We start from the raw sequence: 21,877 nt of genomic DNA, 5'->3' as shown, positions 1-21,877 counted from the left end.
AAAAGATTGTTTATATTTCTTAACACCGATCGTGTAGCTTTAAGGACACGATCGTTTACATGGTTTTAAAAAAATCGTATAAACATTCATTTAGAACATTTGGATTTTATTATCAGATCGTTTACTTGCATAAACATTCATTTATAGAATACCATATGATTGTTTATGATTAATGATAACATCTTTTAAACCTACTCAAATATTGTTTTTACATAAATACATGATCGTTTAACAAATATTTTCATTATGTAAAATATATAGAAGCTTCGTTGACATTTACTAGCACGATTGGGTAGGTTTAAATACACGATCGTTTAATAAATATTTTCATTATGTAAAATGTATAGAAGCTTCGTTTACATTTACTAGCATGATCAGGTAGGTTTAAATACACGATTGTTTACATTCGTTTATAGAACAACATTTAGATGACAGGGTTTGTGGTGTCATTATTCTTCATTTTCGCAACATATATTTTTCTATCATATATTTCTTCTTTCAAAAAAATTAAATACTAAATTTCAGCATTACATACATATGTTTGGAAAGATATTTATATTGATAATAAAAAATATAACTTACATTATCGGTAAAGATTTTACAATAATCCAAAAGATAAATTTACTGTAATATTACATGTATGTGTGACCTAATATAATCAAACTGACGCATAAATGAGAACTTGATCAATACCATGGTCCATGGATTCTTCAACTACCTGCAAATTTGAAGAAAATGAACCTTAGCCAACATTCATTACGGAAAATGCATAAGCATAAGCATAAACATTAAGTACACACTACAAGAAAAGTGGTCTTCTACGACACTTCATTGCAAGAAAAGTTGAGAGGAGAGAAGAAACAATTTTCATAATATGTCAAAATGCGCTTTTTTGACGGAAAAAGGCGTTGTTTTTGGAAATTATTTTTCGTGACAATTATTTACTGTCATAAAAGGGTTTAGGATTTATTAAAATAATTTATTAAAATAAAAAATCCTAAAATTGATTAAATTAATTTATTAAAATAGAAAATCCCTAATTTCTCATCCCTCCCATTTGCGCCCGTTTTCATTCGTAACCTCATACGTCTTCTTCTTCCTCGTCTGGCGACCTATGGCTAACACTCCACCACAGACGGCTGCACGACAACTTCTCGCTCTACCACCCAAGCTCCATACCTTCCCGCTCCGCCACGGAAACCTTATCCAACACTAGAACACGCAACCTTCTAAAAAATGCCAATAATCCTAGAATACGCAGCAGCACCAACAATCAGCCTTCGAACCGGCCTCTCGGATCGACTCCTTTTCCCCACAGTCTTGCGCCGGAGGTACTTTATTTCCTGTTTCACTCCGTGTTTCCTGTTGGTCTTAGATTTCCAATTTACTGTATTTGCAAATTTTGGTTTATGTCGGAGGAAGATGAAGAATATTATTCTCATTGTTTTAGTACTCTCATCTCCACTATTTATTATTCCCATTGTTGAACTTTTAGATAGGATGAAAAAGAAAAAGATGACAGAGGAGGGAAAGCCATACCTATGGTATTCATCATAGTCAAAGTCATAGCCAATGGCCTGTAAAATAGAAACCAAAACGAACACAAACTTGAGTAACGTTTTATAATCTTTCCATTTCTTGTTTAGGTTTCAAGGATTTCTAGATAGGATGAAAAAAACATACTCTGAGACAGCCATTGTTGTTCCATAATTCTTGTAAAGTAAGTTGTTCAATTCTGGGATTTTGTTGGTTTCTACCCCAAGTTTTTCAGCCATATAAGCTAACAAATGAAAAAAAAACCATATTTCTTATGAGAAAAATGAAAAAATATATACATATATATTGAGACAGAAAAGTTCAATCCGTTTCAATGAATGTTATCAAAATCATGAGAGAAAAAGGGTAGAAAATCTATTCCAATACGGACCTTGCATTGCAAGTTTTTCGAGTCAGATTAGTAAATTGTGTGTTCGGAGTTTGAAAATATGATGACTGTAGTGAAGGTTCTTATGGAGAAGATGGATCTTAATTGGAATCGCGTGTGATGAACATTGTATCCTGGAAAATACTAATGCCTCTTCTGTCCCAAGGTTATTGCTTCTCTTCTCTTGTTTCTATTTTTTTTTCACTTTCTTCATTTTTTATCGAGATTGATTGGGGAGTAAATTGTTGGTAATTACATTCTGTCATTTGAAATGTACTTCATATCCCATGACGCCAATCGGTACTATCTAATCATCCTTCACTACTAGATTAGTTTTTTTGTTGCATTATGTGGTAGTTGAAACATTAATTTTTGGGTTTTTTTCTCATTGTTCTGTTCACAAAACTTATGTCAGAAATGGATATGTGTGAGCCATATTCTTCAGTTAGCTGTAAAAATCGAACAATCAATAACCATTTTTTGGGAGGTTTTCTTTTTAGGAATGGGACTCCAAGGCAATCTTTGCTCGTACCTCTTGCAAGGGCACGATTGGTGTTTTCTGCTCGCATTCCTCCAGCTTCCATTGAAGGTATTGGAGAATATTCCCATTACTGGGTCATATATGTCTTTCATTTGAACACAGATCTTGACAAGTAGTGGAAGGATCGCTTGAAATCAAAATTCAAGGCAAAAGTATGTTTTCTTCATTAGTTGATGCTCCTTCAATGTGGGACTCATATTTTTATTATTCTTATAATTTCCTAAAATCCCATAAAAGGACAGCTCAATGGTAGGTTAGAGAACCAAGGTTGAAAGGCAAAAGAGTAGGAGTCTTTGCTACTAGATCTCCTCATAGACCATGCCCAATCGGACTTACCGTTGCAAAGGTAAGATAAAATTTTTGAGTGTTGTCGATGTATGTTGCAAGTTTTTGGAGAAGCCCGTCGTAGATCACAGACATGGATGAAATGTGTCTTCCCCCTACGAGTTCTAGATAGTTTTTGCCGTCACACATTGTCAAACATGTTTTGTATGGTTAGGCTGAAATGTCATTTAATTTAGTATTAGAAAATTCATTGTTTCAAGCTTGCAGCTGTTGTAACTTGCAAGTGTTAGACAACATTCATATGCAATAGATAAATGGGGAAATATTAAATCTAAGATTAAAATATCTGCTATGTTACCACTTCAGGTGGAGGCTGTCCAAGGACATGAAATTCTACTCTCTGGTGCCGACCTTGTTGATGGAATTGTAAGAGTTTGTTTTCAATTTTTTTGACCATCGAAAAATGTTTAATTCAATTTATTCGTTACTTCTTGGGGTAATGATTGTTATGATTTCTTGCTTTGTTTGAATTTTGATACAGCCAGTACTTGATGTTAAACCTTATCTACCATACTGTGACAGTGTCCAAGATGCAACAATCCCAAAGTGGTTACTGGTACGTCTTCAAGTATTAATTTCTATGACTAAATGTTATTTTAGAATTTCCTCAATGCTTATGTTATTGCTATTCATATTTTAAATTGTTGTTTATGTTGTAACTTTTAGCAACCATTCTGTCAGCTTGTCCCAACGAAGATTTATTCTGAATCTTGTGATTTTCAAACTCGAAAATGTGGAAAATCTATTCTCTTATGCATGCCAGGATGTGATATGACTAGTCGTGTGCAAATAACTTGAGAAATTCAGCTTTTCATATACTATTAGGTTCTTCTGCTACTCTCATAGTTGGAGTTATACTCTATGACCATGTAATATGTTTATGTACTTCTGTCATTTTGTTTTGTTTAATACAGCTGTACCTTAATTTTTTGACAAAGAAGGAGATTTATAACATGCCAAATTGTGGTTGGACGACATGGTGGATAGTCTGCAAAATGATCAACGAAACTTTAAGGTTGACATCTTTTAACGAGGAGGTATTCGATCTTGTAGTTGACTGCCTTCCTACTTCTATCAAGGTTTACTAATATTATTTGCCTTCGTTCTACTAATACATTGAGTCTCGCATTTGAGTTTCAGAACGAAAAACATCTAACTGATTAAGAGCTTGACTTTCTTGTTGCAATTTTGGGTCTTCTTGTGAACTTAGTGGAGAAGGATGGTCATAACAATTTTTAATGCAGCAGTTTGTTGTTTTGCTACGTAAGGATTTCAGAAAAATCCATTGGGTTCTCAATCATTTTTCCACTCTCTCTATCTCCGTTTGTTTTATGTTCAAATTTATCCTACATTACTATTAACTAGGACAACTGTGATTCCTCTCATCATAAGCACTTGTATTGAATTACTTAATAGTTCCTACATTTAGGCATAAGCAAAACGGAAAAGAATTTAATTTCTTGCTAATGCATTTGCTCGCGATAATTGTTTTCTATATCACGAGGGCCGTCTCTTTATTTCCTTCCATGCTTATGCTGTAACTTTGCTTTTACAGGATTGATAATGGGAACGAGTATTATCCTTACACCAACAAGAAAAGATCCCACATCGAGTGCATTAGGGAACTTTGTAGCAATTGGAAAAGAAGAGTTGGTTAGCTTTCTCTTTTGGTTTTCGAGAGATGTAATTATACTCGGTTTCTCTTTGAGTAAGCTTAACAGGGGGATTGTTGTATCAATTAAAAATAGGGCAAGAACGGTAGGCGAAATGATGACAATTAATAAAAGTCATAAATGATAAATATTGACATTTAATATCTGTCAATCATGATTAATAATGACACTTATTCTCTGTCATAAAATATAAGCAGTGACAGTTATTCTCTGTCATAAAATATAAGCAATGACAATTATTATTTGTCATAAAATCTAAATAATGACATTTATAATCTGTCATAAAATAAAGAATTCGTGATATTTATTCTTTGTCATGAAAAACACGTTTCGTGATAGTTTTGTAGAACTGTCATAAAATACTTTCCATGACTGCCGCATCAATGACTGCAAAAACTGTCACGAAATCTTTTTATGACAACATTTAACTGTCATCGTAGGTCCTTTTTCTACTAGTGACATGCCAAACAAAATTCACCTCTTAATAAGTAGACCAATAAACTTTTCAAAATAAGTGTCCAAAGTTCATACAACCAATGTTTTTAATAAAAGACCCATAAGGAATGCAAAAGATTAAAAGAAAAAACATCGACTACATAAGCATAGTATATAAATGTTGCAAATGTAAGTCTCGATTCAATCTTTACAGACCAAGCAATGTTGTAGTTTGCATCAAGTTGAAACTTAGCATAAACTTACTCTTAGCCCCCCCTTCTCTAAATTAATTACAAAACAACATGATTTCTATAACATATGTCTAAGCAGATTAAATAAAATAGCTTTTCAATGACTACCATAACTGCAAAATAGTCAAAGCAACATTCCCAAGTACATGTTAACATGATTTCTAAAATAAAATAGTTAAGTTACGTTACAAAACATAAAGCACGCTTACCTCTTTCTTTTACTAAATCCTCACGCTTACCAACTTCTTGCAAGTTTGGAAACCCTAATAATGAATAGCAAACAACGTAAGTTATACAATTATTGTTTCATATGCAATATATTAACTCATTATTTGATCCCTAATGAAGTTCATGATAAATTAAGTTAACATCATTCTTAAAGTTATTCCAAGAACAAAAGTTGCAACCAATGTTATGAGAAAACAATGTAACAAATAACAAACACTTTAAAATTTTACATACTCCAAAAATCCAAACAATATATAAAATCTAATTGCAAAATAAGTAGGTCTCAAAACTTTCTTACCATGAGGATTGGGAAGTTTGCTATCAAAGATCTCTTGTAGTTCCTCTTCTATCAAATTCAACTCAAAAAATCGAGTAGATAATATATTGATCTAAATAATCCTTGTTTTTTTCATGGGAACAACAACATAAGAAAACATCATCATTGACATACAACACATAAGCAAAACTTTAATGGCTTAAATTGAGAAGTCCTAGTTTTGTATCTTATCCTCTTATAGTTTTTAATTTAGTCTATCACTATTCGTAAATGCTAAAATTAGATGATAATGAAACTTACATAGCATGATACTTCATAGATTGGCAGAAGTTTGAAAAAGCAATAAAAGTGAAGAATAATGAATTTTTTTTACTAATTGGAAAATTGCAAGCCAAGAACCATAAAATCCATAAATGAACATTACTTCTTTCCCCTCTCGAATTTTTATATCCATATGACAAAAAACAAATGAATTTTTCATGCATTTTGCAGTTATAGAAATTGAAAAATAAATAATAATAATAATAATAATAATAATAATAATAATAATATATTGTTATTGTTATTGTTATTGTTATTGTTATTGTTATTGTTATTGTTATTGTTATTGTTATTGTTATTGTTATTGTTATTGTTATTGTTATTGTTATTGTTATTGTTTCAAAACAATGTGAAATATAACAAACATGTAATACAGTTGACAAATAATACACGTTGGAAATAATATACAGGTTGAGAAATAATATAATATACAGGTTGAGAAATAATATAATATACAGGTTGAGAAATACTATATTGGAAACAATATACAGATTGAGAATAAATATATTGAAAATAAATAAAATAATATATTGAAAATAATATAAAATAATATATCAGATATAATATATAGATTGAGAAATAATACATGTTTGTGAAATAAATATCAAACCTAACAAAATATTCTGTCTTTTACAAGTCTAATCAATTAATAAACAGTAAACAAAAAAAAAAAAAAAATAACAACAGCCAAATTAAATCAATTGACTTAAACCTTTAAAGAATATAGAATAAAATGGCCTAAATCTAACAAATTTGAAGCAAATCAATTGGCCTGCAAAATTTGATTCACCTATAAATTCAATTGACCTAAACCTAACAAAATTAAAGCAAATAATGACATTAAGCTCAAATTACCTAAATCTAATAAATTCAAAGCACATTGAAATTAATTGGCCTAAATCTGCTAAATTTGATGCTAACAATAAATTTAATTGACCTAACCAACAATAAATTCGATTGACCTAAATTTGAAGTACCAATTAGAGCACAGTAAACCCAATTGGCCTAAGGATAACAAGCCTAACCTAACAAAATTAAAGTCACCTTAAAATTAATTAACGAAATTACAACAAAAACAAATTTGAAAAACTACATTGTTATAATTGATCACTCTCAAAAGAGAAAGGGAAAGAGAGGAAATAAAAAAAAAAGTTACCAATTTGACATAATAGTTTTCCTTAGTTTTTTTTCAAAACCCACAAAAGGGAAGAGAAAGAGAGGAAATAAAAAAAAATACCTTGAATAGTTTCATTAGCTTTTTTTTCCAATTGATACTCCTTTGTTTTTATAGGCATTGAGGACAGAATCGTGTTTTGAGAGTGCAGAAGGTGGGAGTGAGAGAGAAAATTGGGTTAGTTGAGGGAAAATAGAGAGGAGAGTGGAGAAGGTGGGAGTGGGAGAGAAAATTGGGTGAGTTGAGGGAAAATAGGGAAAGACAATTTTTTTTTTAAAAAAGAAAAAATTAAATTCAAATTCAAATCCAACTTTTAAAATAAAATAAAATAAAGTAAAATAAGGTAAATAAATAAATAAATGGCAAAATGTTGTATCTATATTCTCCTAGAAGATTACTCCTCCATTTGATTAAAAAATATTTTTTGTACACAAAGATAATCAATTGAATTTTGCACTTTAATTTTCTAAACAAAATGTATCTTGCATACTAATTAAACAATCAAGAGCAAATTAAAAAATTGTTTCATAGAGATCACATGGAATTGAATTACAAAAATTAAAGAATCAACATGCTAAATTAGAAGAAAAATGGAAGAAACTCTCAGAGAAATTGAATACCCATGATTTTCTTAGAAGATTACCCCTCTATTGGAATAAAAGATTGATGGAATATCTTGCTTGAATTTTTTCTCCATTGAAATAAAAGATTGTCGGAATATTTTTTAGAGAAAAAAATGAGAGCATGAGATGGAAGAGTTCTAAAAAATGATATTTAAAGAAAATTTGGATGAAAATTGAAGTTGAATTTATGAATGGATCAAATATAACTGAAAACTGATTAATATTTACGGAAAAATGAGTTATATATAGAAAAGAAATGAAAATAACCACTTCATGGGTTTCAAACTCATAACTTCATGGCTAGGCGCATGTCAATTTGACGGAAATGAGAGGATTTTCAAAAAGTTGTTATATATTTACAAGATTACCATTGAAAATATGTGAGAAAAAATGATTTGCAAGCTATGAGATTCGAACACTGGACATTAAAGGTGCGCGTGAGGAGAAGACGACATGTGCCATGCATAGATTCGTTGAAGAGTGTAGAAGGTGCGCGCGTGAAGTTTTTCAAAAATGGTGATTAAAGGAATACATTTGGCTAGGATTCGAACTCGCGACCTTGCATTGCATTGGGTTTTATGCGCGTGGAAGTATTGAATCTTTTTGGTTATTTACCAATTGGTCTCTGATCTTCGATTTTCCCGTTTTTCTTTGTTCAGACTTTGTTTTAAGTGTTTTTCATTGCATTGGGTTCGTAATAAAGTCTAGATTCTAATTCTGTACAAAATTATAAAAATAATGAATATATGCATGATATAGGTAGAGAGAGCCTAGGCTTTCGCGTTTTCGGTAGAGAGAGAAAATATTGAGAGAAAATATGCTATTGTCATATAATTTTAATTGCGTGAGAGAGGGAATTAACAAATTTTGAAATTTGAGGTTTTTTTATTTCGAAATTTTTTAAATGACACAAAAAATTTGTTGATAATTAACGACGCTTTAAATGTGTCAAGAAAAATTAAATTGTGTCAATAGAATTGTGTTAATAAATAATTTTCAACGACCAAATTGTACCTCACCCCATCTTTTTTGTTTTCAGTGACACAATATCTTGATTAGTAGTGTCATTAAAACTCATTTTTCTAGTAGCTGGGGAAGAAGAGAAATCAGAGCGGTCAAGATTCTTCGAAGGCAATCTCTTAGATTGGTGGGTTCGACGGCAGTCCCTTAGACGATGTTTGCTTGTTCGATGGGGTTTGCTTGTTCGACACTGTGAGCTTGTTTGACGAGGTTTGCTTGTTCGACGGTGTGAGATTAATGGGTTTGACGACAGTCTCTTAGATTTGGAAATGCGTTACGTTGTTTCCTGTTTTTTGGTAGGGAGAGAAAGAAAATGTTGAGCAAATTGTAAAACTCTTTTTGAATGTCGCACGAAGAGGGAATTGGAAATTTTTGAATTTTTAGTTTTTTTATTTCAAATTTTATTTAATGACACAAAGAATTTATCGTTAATTAACGATACTTTAAATGTGTCAAGAAAAACTAAATTGTGACAATAGAATTGTGTCAAGAAATAGTGCGTCACTTCTATTTTCAACGACATATTTTACTCCCACCCTACCCCTTTTTTATTTTTAACGACACAATGTTTTGATTTGTAGTGTCGTTAAAACCCAAATTTATACTAGGGAGGCATTACCGAGCATCGACGAAGACCTTCTTTTTTAAGGCTTTTGAATTTCTTAAGAAGGATAACAACGCCACAATGCTTATTAGTAAGTAGGTGCTTCGGAATGCAAACTTACAAAGAAGGTGGTTAAGGACAAAGTGATTTGTTGTAGAACTGGTAGACAGAAGCGGCAAAAACTCCTATGTTTTTTAATGAAGTGATTGTACGATTTTTGGATGGTTCAAATTATAAAAACATTCTGTGCATGAAAATTTACATTTTACGAATGTCTATTTTACTTGTTCTATATCATACATATACAACGGAAATAACCTTTACAATCAATGTATAAGAACTTTTCAGAACTTTTTAGAACTTCTCTGTTTTGGATTAACTACTTTATCGTTTAATTTGTATACGATCGTTTAAGGTTCGTATCGTTCTCGAATATATGTTATGAACGATTGTTTAAATCAAGTATATCGTCCTGGTACATTTGAAACGATCGTTTACACTAACGACAATATCGTTTAGGATTTAAGATCTAATGTTTATCGTGTTCGCTTATTCAAAGATTTTTTTTGACTTAAATCAGCAATCGTGTAGATTAATTACTATAATCCATTTGAAATTATTCGGTTTACGTAATTAATGATCGTTTACTTTTAGTGTTTAGACTAATCGATTACGGACAATAAGCACATCTTTTACACTTATTGTTGAAAAAGACACGCTAACATATGAATGAAAGTGATTTACGATGTGAAAAGTTTGTGAAAAGGATGATTATGGGTGAAAATGCCATGTGGCGACTATGTGAAAAGTTTAGTGTTTGCGTGTGAAAAGGATAAATACGCGTGTTGTACGATTACGTAACTGCACGATTGTTTAACATTGATTACACTCATGTAAAGTGTATAACAAAACCGTTTACCTTTATAAGCACAATTGTGTAGGTATTTCAACACGACCGTTTATATTTAAATCAGATATCGCGTAGATTGTAGATAATTGCATAATCTCATCATGTAACTAATGAAGATATTAGCACCACGTGGCGAGCATCTTTGAGTTAAGGCTTTGTGGGTGATAATGGTCAATAAGCATGTTCAAAACAATCAATTCGCATATATTATCACAAAAAAAAATCTTCATTTTTCGTCCTTTCATCTTCCTTTAAAATCCTTCCCACATACCATTACATTTAGGATTTATGAACTTTTCGTCTCAAACGTTTTTCTCTCAAACTTTTTTCATTATGAGAAAATAAGTGTCTAAATGCTACAATTAAAGATGCTGCTATTTGGAGAAAGAAGGATAAAATCAAGAAGAAAAAGGAAAAGACGTGCAACGTGCTTTCGAAAATGTCTACAAAAGACTATGATATGCTCTTAACTTTCATAAATTCCGAAGCATCGTCCCACCCAAGTTGAAAGTGGGAAAAATTCAAAAAGGAAGATATTGACGTTGTTTAGCTCAAGAAGGGTTAGGATGTTCAAATCCTCGTACCCATTATTTTGTAGTGCCTTCAGTAGACAATCCTTTATCTTTGGCTGTTAAAGACGTCCAGCCATTGAAAAAAAGGAAGAAGAAGAAGAAGCATCTATAAAAAAAAGAAGAAGAAGAAGAAGAAGAAGCCATTGAAGCAAAATGGTGTATGTTTGTATGCCACAAGTGGCAGCTTCTAGTAATCTTAGATATGTTCAATAAAATTTGCAAATATTTAATATGAAAAGAATTGTTAAGTGTGAAGACTTGTTAAATGTAAATACCTTTTTTTTTTAAGCTTTTCAGTTTCTTAAGAAGGGAATAAATGCCTAAATGTTTATTGCAATGAATGCAAGCTTACAGAGCTTTGTGAAAATAATGTATAAGAGTTTTTCATAATTTTTCCGTTTTATACTTGTTTAACTTGTATAACATTATCACTTACGTGTTGTAAAACAATCGTTTAAAAGAATTAGGGCTTATATGTTTTGAACGATAGTTTAAAACAATTAACATTATCCCTTGGATGTTATTAAACAAATGTTTACATCAAATTACTACATCGTGCACCTTAATGAACAGCAATCGTTTACGGAAGGACAAGACAATTTACGGTTGAGGGTCTAATATTAATCTTTTACACGTATTCAAAGATTGTTTTGACTTAAATAAACAATCACGTAGATTAATTAGTATGATCGTTTTGATATTATTGGGAGATCTTACCTGACATTGTTTAGAGTGTATCGTTTACATTGAACAATGCAATCATTTACATCTTTTAGAAGATCGTTTTGACTTAATTATACGATCGTTTACACACACACACACACACACACACACACACAATATATATATATATTAAATAGTAAGTGTAAATGATCGTTTACACATATCATTTAAAAAAACGCGTTGAAATGTTAATGAATGTGATTCGACATTTTAAAAAAGTACGTGAATTTACAATATTGGCCCTATGGTAAAAACCAACAATATACGTACCGTCTTCTTCATTTTTAGTCACTTCATTTCAAACACACTATTCACTTAGGTTTTCATCTGAAACATTTCCTATTCCCTTACTCCTTTCCTCTCAAACGTCCATTTTTCTCTTCAACGTCAAAAGGTATGTTTCAGTATAACTCTAAATTTTTGTTGCTGAACTATGTTATCATTGTCATACTATAATATTACGTTTCATCTTCTTTATATTTCAAATGTTTTAACTTCTGTCTTGAACACGATCGTTTTATTGTTAAATTCTTACTCTCAAACGTTTCTAATTCGGTTAAACTTTTATTCTCAAGATTGTTAAACGTTTTCATTTATCATTACTTGTCGATTAATTGTATTACGATTGTCTTTCTGTTTGGATTAAACGATATGTTACGTCAAGTAAACGATACTTTAACCTAGACTAGAGGATCGTGTATATTGGCCTGAACGATACTATATATAGTCTAAACGATGTTTAGCACTTAAATATTAATTTTAGGGTTCAGGGTTTAGTGTTTTATAAACGATCGTGTACATAATGAAAATATATTATTATCATTATTTTTATGATGGTTGTACCTGGGGACAAATACTTTCCCACCACTATTTCATGCCAAGTGCATAAGATTGACACTCTTATTAAGGATAAATTGACCAAGAAACAGTTGCAGATGTTCCATAAAACAATTTTTGGTCCATTATTAAATGTCAACATAGTATTCAATGGCCAGTTTATCAATCATTTTTTGCTCAGGCAGATACCTGAAGAAGCCAATGCAAATGGAATCTGTTTTTTTTAAGGAAAAATGTTTGTTTCACCCAAAACGAACTCAACATCATAATCGTGGCTAACCAATGTAACATTGGATAAAAATTATGACAATGAACACCTACAAAACCTCCTATTTGGATCAAAAAACAAGAAGATAGTAATGTGCTTGAAAATTGAGGAAGTTTTCAAAAATTTTGACTTTACGAATGATGACAATGCTGTGAAGGTTGCCTTAACCCTCTTTATTGAAACTGTAATGGTGGGGAAGGATAAAAAAACGCAGTTCAATATGGATGTTTTGGGAAGAGTAGATGATGAAAAAGTTTTTAAGAACTTTGATTGGTTAACTTTCTTCTACACCCATTTGCTCAACAATTTGAAAACAATTCTACAAGGAAAAAAAGAAGCATACGAGTTAAAGATGGCAAGAAGTTCAAAAGCAGTGGCATACTACAACATCAAAGGCTACGTACTTGCTTTTCAAGTGATTTTTACTTCTTTATATACTTTAGTTAAATACAAACTGAACATCAGAGATTAACATATTTGTTTGATTGTTTTAGGAGTAGACTTATGAAACATTCTCAACTGCAAGTGAGCACTTGGCCACAAAAAAAAAATAAGGGATCGATCCCTAGAATATTAAGATGGAATTGTACACAAGCTCCATCGTACAACATGTTACAGAAAAACATATTCGAGAACAAAAATGTATGTACAATTTGTCAGCGATCGTTTACATTTGAAACGTTATCGATCTTGTATCTTTTTATAGGCGATCGTTTAGCTTAATGGAAGATCATTTACATTGGGTACCATATCGTGTATCATATCACTCTCAATGATTGTTTACCTTATATTAAAGCTAGCTTAGTTTGATATACAACGTATTAACAATTCTTTGATTATAACATTGCAGACTATTGTTCAACCTAAACCGAAGCTATCAACCCAAGAGAAAGCTTTCATGGAGAGTCGAATTCGAGGGAATGATAACATGGATATTGAGGACAATGAATCCATGCCAGATATTAACAGCAGTGGTACCAATACTCCTACTAATACTATGAACAATCAATCATCGGATCACAATGACTTGAATAAGTTGCGATCAACCTTATCTCCACTACTTCAGTCCAATGAAAATGTTGGTGGGCGTAATTCTGCTGTGCAACCATCACCACGAACAAAGGAAAGACAAACAGTGGTTGACCAGCCTGAAATCCTACTAAAAACTAAAAATAAACATTCCAGATGAAATGACAAACTAGAACAAAGTCATTCAAAATCCTACAAAAAACTAAAAAATGACATCAACGAACTTCATAAGGATTTATCCACATTAAGTTCCATAGTCTGTAGGATGAAATTAGAAAGCAGTCATTGGAGCTGTCTGAAATGAAGCACATGCTCGAGAGATTGATCCAGGTAAAATTTGATTTCAAAAAGTATTTCGTTTATCAGTTGTTTAAATAAACGATCATTTTATTGCAATGTCTGATCGCCTATCACATTTCAAAAGATCGCTTATCGCATTTACATGATCGTTTAGATAGGATACACGATCATTTGCTTTTGTATACCTGATTGTTTAGCAATCGATTTTTTATAAATTTTATTTTCCTTTTTTTATTTATTTATTAGAATTAGAATCAGAATCAAGGAAATGATGATACTAATCACTTCCAAGATGAACTTCATGATGATTTGGATCATGACAATGTGGACAAAAATAATGACCATTAGAATATAGAAGATATGATTAGCAATAAGCAACCATATGCTGATGAGCAACATACTCAAGAACTTACCGTGGAAACTCAAAGGTTAACATTTCATTCAGTATTTACTGCTTTATATTATTGAAAATTGCTTACATTCTAAATAAATAACAATTGTATTTTTTTTTCTTTTTCTCATTTTATTTAGGGAACAAAAAACAATATCACCTGAAAATCAAGAAGAATCAGACAATGATACTAGTATAGACGGCATAGATGCAAACTTGTTATTAACTATAAGCAATATATCAGATAATATGAATGCTCAAAGTCAAAAAGAAAAAGACCTGCCAAAAATGATTACTTTGGGCCCGTTTGGTAACGTTCTTGTTTCCTATTTCGGTTTTCATTTTTTTAAGAAACGGAGGTGTTTGGTGATGTTCCTTGTTTCTCGTTCTAAAAAAAAAGCAAAAACGTTTCTCATTTTACAAGGAATTATTGGAAAAAAATAGTTTTTTATGTTTAGTTTCTCAATTATTTCTATTGGTTTCCTTTTTCTCAATTTATTTCTATTTGTTTCCTTTTCCTTTTCTCAATTATTTTTATTGGTTTTCCTTTCATTTTTCTCAATTATTTTTATTGGTTTTCTTTGTTGGGGTTAATGTCCTAAATCTCGTGGTCTTGTAGTTTGTAATTGTATATATTATACAAACTTTTATTTATTTAATAAAATAAAGTATTTTATTTTATTTGACATTTAGTTGCATTAACCCACAAAACCAATAAACCAACATCCAATGTTATCTTCTGTAACCTAAACATGTATGTGGAGACATACAAGTGGATCATGTTTAAGTGATAACCTAAATGGTCTGTAGTAAATGGATAAGGTTGGATACTTTATCATGGTGACACTACAAATACGGCCTGCTTTGTAGTTGTTACAATTGTTTTAAAGTGCTACAAATGATTTGATCCTAATCATTCATCATTCATGTCGAGACATTAGAGAGAAGATATTCTATACAAAGAGTTTGTATAAGACCAGACTATGAAATGAATAGTCTCTCTTATTAACACCTTTACTAGTTGAGACTACATTTCACCAGGATGACCATAGGTGACTTGACCTGAATCCTGGGTGAGTTGTGAACTCCTGCCTATGAAGACGGTCCTTTGATTTATATAGGTGAGAGTGGCCTATATCGTCGACTCAATATGCCTACCATTTTAGGGATTCGTCTGATTGGAGAGTTGGGAACACAACTACATAAGAAGGAATTCACTCCTTCTTTATAGATAGAGAAAGTAGAGAAATTACTCTCTTAAGGATTGATTCCATGGCTTGAACAATGTGGCGCCACACCCTCTCTTGGCTTGAGAGAAGTTCAGTTATAGTAGGACTATAATTGTTGTTCATTAGAGGAATCGGTGGTACTTAAGTAGTTAGATGTAATTACAGGGGCAAAACGATAATTTTTGGCCTTGCTGTACTTACGAGCAATTTGTGAATGGTCATTGAACTGTTGATTGATTTTATCTAATGGACACAAAAATATATTTACAGTAAGAAGAGTGCAACTATTAGTTTTTAGTGGAATGACTAATAGTTAATGAATAGAGATTAATTTAATTAAAAAGTTTAATTAATTAATCCCATTTCATTGGAGCTTCAATCTGTAGGTCCATAAGGTTCCCTTGTTAGCTCAATAAGAATAAATGAGAATCAAATTTATTTTTGTTTAATTTGAATTGTTCAAATTGATTATAAGGAATAAATTGTATATAATAAAATTAATATAAAGTTTTTATGAGAGAAGTTAATATTTGAATATGATTCAAATAATAATAATAATAATATGAATAAGATTCATAAATAAACTATAGGTTAAAATTAATATGGATTCGATTCATATTAGAACTATAGATCATATGAGAGATCTAAACCATATCTTCTAAAACCAAGTTGTGTACCTATATGATATAATATAAAGTTTATATTATATGAGATATAATATAGATTAAATTTATTTTATATTAGTTAATATAGTTTTTTAAATAAATATGTGGGAGTTATTTTACGTGGAAAAGATGGAGGAAGTTATTTTGATAACTTCTCACTCCATATCTATGGTTAATATATATCTTAAAAAGAAAGAGCCAGATTCATTTAAAAAAAATGCTCTCTCTTTTTTTTTTAATTAATCGATCTCTCCGCAAATTCTCTAAAATTTCCCTAACCAAAATTACAGAAGCCCACAACTTTATGTGATTCTTTACCTGGAGAATAACGAGGAAGACTTCGTGGTGCTCTTGAAAGCTTGGAAGAAGAGTTCTTTAAGGTTAGTTTCTTTACGCCTTTTTCTTCATAGAAGCATGCTTAGCTTTTTGTTTTTCTTTGAATTTGTTCGTTTTACTAATTGAATTTCACTTGCACTGCGTTCATATGCTTTCGCATTGGGAATTCCATTCCTTTATCCTTTTCATTTTTCTCAATTATTTTTTATTTGTTTTCTTTTCCTTTTTCTCAATTATTTTTATTGGTTTCCTTTTTCTTTTTCTCAATTATTTTTATTGGTTCTTTTTCTTATTTTTTTAATTATTTATATTGGTTTTCTTTTTCTTTTTCTCAATTATTATTATTTGTTTCCTTTTCCTTTTTTTAATTATTTTTCATTTTCCTCTTATCTCCATCGTCTTCCCCAAATAATCATCATCTTCCTCTTTCACTCATCGTCTTCCTCTGCACATCGTCTTCCTATTCGCCTCTCATCGTCTTCCTCAACCCGGACTCTTCCTCTTCGCTAGACTGTTCTTCTTCGTCGAATCCATAGTTTTTGCCTGATTGTTCCTCTTCGTCAGATCTAATAGAGATTAAACGAGCAGGGCGGAAGAAAGACCGAAAATTTACCCTAATTGCAACTAATTAACAAACAAAACCCTAAACCGAAATAAGACTAAAATTAGGGTTTTTAAGAAAAACTTACGTTCGAAGTCTCGATTAATGCTTGAACCACCACTAGGGTTGACCTACTATCCTCCGGACTCATAATCGGGTTGTGGGACCCGTTGGATGAAGGAAACTGAGAGAGAGGGAAAAAATAGAAAAATATGGATAAGGATTTTGATTTTAATATTTGATTTTTTGGAAAACCAAATAGAAAAACACAGCTCAATGTTGTTTTAGAAAATAATGCAAAGCCCTTTTCATGAAGCCCTAAGAGCCCAATTTATAGAGAACTTACATGCAAGGTTGCATGTGCATGCAAACACATGAGCCAACAACACATAACCCACTAACCATTAGTGAGCTTAATATCTTCATAGTTTGCTAACACCTAGTCCACTATAGTTAGTGGGTTTATCCAACAAAATGTTGGATTTTTCCATTAACTTTGGTCAAAGGGTAAAATTGTCTTTTAGTCAAATTCAAATTTTGACTTTTCAAACCAAAAAGTCAACATTTTAATTTTTTATTATTTTGTCCATCTTGACTAATTTTGACCTCCCGAGCATGAATCACATTTATTTTCTCAAGAATCAAATCACATTTGAATATATTATCGATCAAAGTTTGACTTTTTACAACTATGACTATTTCCATCTTTTTCGAGCTTTCGAGTATGAATCCACATTCATATCTTTAATATTTAAGTCCTATTTAAGCATAAAGCTCTATTAGTAATTTAACACCGATGGCTATATCACATATACTTGTCGATTTCTCTCTCGTCTCCTATTTCAAACAATTGGACTCATTCCATCATATTGTTCTAAGTTTATTTCATATGAGCTAGCAAGGGAACCTAATTGACCTATAGATCACGAGCTCCAACGATTCGAGATTAATAGGCTAAACTCTTTTATACCAAGCTAATCAACATTCGTTAACTAACGGGTCATTCCACTAAAGTTTCGTAGTTGCACTCCCCTCACTATAGATATATTTGTGTCAATTTGATATAACCATAAACAGTAAGTTAATCCTTCACAGGTTGTTCATAAGCTTGGCTGGGTCGAAAAGTATCGTTTTGCCCCTAAGACTACATCTTTTTTCTTAAGTCCCACTGATCCACTATTGAACAATTGGTTTTAAGTTACAACCTATAAAATGAATCCCTCTTAGGTTAATGAGAGGGTGGAGCCCCATTGTTCGAGACTTGGATTCAGTTCTTAAGGAAACAACTTATCTACTAACCCTAAAGCGAGTAGAAGTGAATTCCGTCTTGCACCCTATGTTTCCAACTATCCACCCGATCTTACCCCTGAAATGGGAGGCTTATTGGGCCAACGCTAATGAGTTGCCCTCACCTATGCAGATCTAAATATAATCTCGTGTGAACAGGAGTTCACAGTTAGCTCAAGATTAAGATTAAGTTACCTAGGTAATCAATAATCGAGATAGTCAATTTTAAATAGTAAACGACATTATAACGTAAAAGTGACTATTTCATGGTTCTGTCTTATGTAAACCTTTTACATAGGATGCCCCCATTTTCATGTCTCTACATGAACGATTCAGGATTATATCATTTATATTAACTACAAAGCGGGTCGCATCCATAGTATCTCTAAATAAGGCACCCAACCTTTATTTATATACTCTAGACTATTTAGGCTATTTACTCGAACTTAATCCATATTTATGTCTCTACATAAAGTTTAAGTTTACTCAAAATAGCCTTGGGATCTTAGTTTATTGGATTTAAGATTATAGTATTCAATTTCTCAATAACGACTTTATTGAATAGAATATGATTACAAACTATGAGTTTTAGGACATAAATTCCAACAAGATCCATAGTTTTTGTCTGACTCTTCCTCTTCGTCAAATCCATAGTTTTTGTCTTTCTTTTTGCGCGAATATGGGTTTTTGTTGTGGGTTTTTCTCTAAAGCATCATAGGTAGCAGAGTTAAAGATTAAATTTTGTTTTGTTTCTTTCAATTCTGAGTACTAAAGATAAAATAATTTAAAATTAATATTACATTTCAGATGTCACAAAATATCGATGAGGTTGTTGAAATTGGTGGTTTAAGAAGTGAGTTGACATCATCTAGGAAAAATGACCCGAGTGAGAGATGATATTGCCAATCAAATTTGGCAAGATTTGAATGATAGATACAATTTTATGTTTATGTTATTATTTTTATTCGTGCATCAGTACTTCTTCGTATTAAATGCATAAACGTTTAATAATTTTTTTTTATGTTTGATGGATGACCTATATTTTTGTTTAATGTTTAACTGAAGTAGATGTAAAAAATAAATTTAGAAGAAAATCAGGAAACAAGAAACAGTTATCAAGCACATTCCTGTTTCTTATTCTAAAAAAAAAAGAAAAAACAGGAAACAGGAAACAAGAACAAGAAACAAGAAACATAGAATAGGAACGTTACCAAACGGGCCCTAAGATGCCTATCAGAAACAATGACTAAATTAATCTGCTCTGAAAAACTTCCTCGTATCTTCTAAAAAAAACCATGTTCACGATACATCATTTTCAGAATCTACAATGGCAAAAGCAAGAGGGAAGATTTGATTATTACCATCTTGTGATGAGGTTGTTAATAGGATGCCACCAAACTTACACTTCAAAAATGTCCCCATCAACAGAAATAATAGGTCTACAATATTTCCACCCCTCAATTGATGCATCAAAAGTCCTAAAACAAAACTTGAAATTACTATTATTATCCATTTCTAAAGCAATGCATGTACCTATAATAATTACAAACACATTTCTATCAGCACAAACAAAAAAGAACATAAAGAATATGATAGATGCTAATATTTGTCTATCTATATAAATGTGATATTAGTCTATCCACATCTATCTGCAAATGAATTTAAATTTGATATACAAAACTGATCATATATGGGTTAGATTCAACCAATTTATCAAAGAAGCTTTGGAATCAATGCATATGATTCAACTACATCACCTTGTAATATCGTTACTAAATGTTCTTTCGCCCTCCAAGCTTTTTGGTAACTTATATTAACTCCAAGATGTGTATGAGTCTTATACACAATTTCTTTACGAATGGAACGATCAGTAGACATGAATCTAAAATCATCTATCAAACAACTACCAATTACTGTTGAAGAAGCTTACATGTGAGAACTTTAGACAGTACTTAATGAACAATCATGGTCAGAAGAAGTGTATTTTCATAGCACCCACAAATCACTCTTCTTATAACGAGATGTCTGAACATACCATTTGCAATCTTCTTGCAGACATCTAAATTCAAGATACCTCAAATTTGATACTATAGTCCTAAATTGAAAGCTGGTCTTCACTGCTATTATACAAAAATACTTTGAAAGCACTTCTTTACTTTCAAATAAACATTTTCTCTTCAAATCAGAATAATAAGAGATGTCTCTCATAACTTCATCATTTGAAACAAAAGAAAAAGAACCTATATTCAGGGAATTATCAATATTCTCCTCTACATTACTAGATGAAAAAAAACATTCCCAAACAATTAACACTTACATAGGCAACTAATGAATGTCTACTAGTTGAATCTTTAGCAAAAGCTAAATACCAAACAACATCATTGTCTTTCTTTATTGGCACCACAGTTTGAACATTAGTTTTACCAAAATCAAGTAAAACAGATAATTCTATTGATTCATCCAATTCAATTTGTTCACGTGTCAAATCAACCAAAGAATTAAAGCTGACTCAGGTATCTACCAAAATTTCGGACACTAAGTAATTCTCGTATACATTGCAGCCATTCCATTGACCTCCATTCCATTGTAATCTGAAAAAAAAAATATAACTAAATATTTAATGGTGAAAGAAAGATTAGATATATATCTATCACAGAATAAAAGAATAAAATGTACTAAATAATAAAAATAAACACAATGCAAAAAGTAATTAGACGATCGTGCAAAAAAGATAATAAATACTAAACAATCCTTTAACAACAATAGACGATCGTATAAAATAAAGTAAATCATCGTACAGAATAAACTAAACGATAGTGTTGACTTAGATACACAATCGTTTAAAGATGCTGATCATACAAAATATTGAAAATGTTCGTGTTCATAAAGATGAACGATCATGTTTATATAGCAAAACAATCGTCTCTATATAGATAAACGATGATGTTGATAGAGCTAAACGATCAAATAATTCAATGAAAATTATTGTGAAAAACTTCAAACTATCCATCTTCATAATGAAATACACAATTCTTACACTAATTCTTAAAAGTTCTAAACGAAAAGAAAAAAATCTTTAAAATTCTTACAAACACCAAAAAACAAAAAACGACATTCATACTGAAATATAAATTCTTAGTTCAATGAAAACGATCATCAAAATCTTCGAACTAACAATCTTCATAACGAAACACAAGATGTCTTACATTAATACCTACATATTCTAACATTCTATCTAGGCGTCGAAATATATAATTCTGAATGAAATTTTATAATTAAGGAGTTCATACAAAAACAATATTTAGAATACTCA

At 31.1% G+C, this 21,877-nt stretch overlaps 1 pseudogene; it reads left to right on the top strand.

Moving 5' to 3' along the window:
• Positions 1–1,040: 1,040 nt before the first annotated feature.
• Positions 1,041–4,624, top strand: LOC103502810 (uncharacterized; annotated as a pseudogene).
• Positions 4,625–21,877: the final 17,253 nt, after the last annotated feature.

The sequence above is a fragment of the Cucumis melo genome, chromosome 4 (assembly GCF_025177605.1).
Source record: "Cucumis melo cultivar AY chromosome 4, USDA_Cmelo_AY_1.0, whole genome shotgun sequence".
Lineage (NCBI taxonomy): Eukaryota > Viridiplantae > Streptophyta > Magnoliopsida > Cucurbitales > Cucurbitaceae > Cucumis > Cucumis melo.
Note: the sequence above shows the minus strand (reverse complement) of the source record. Positions and strands in the feature narration are given on the sequence as shown.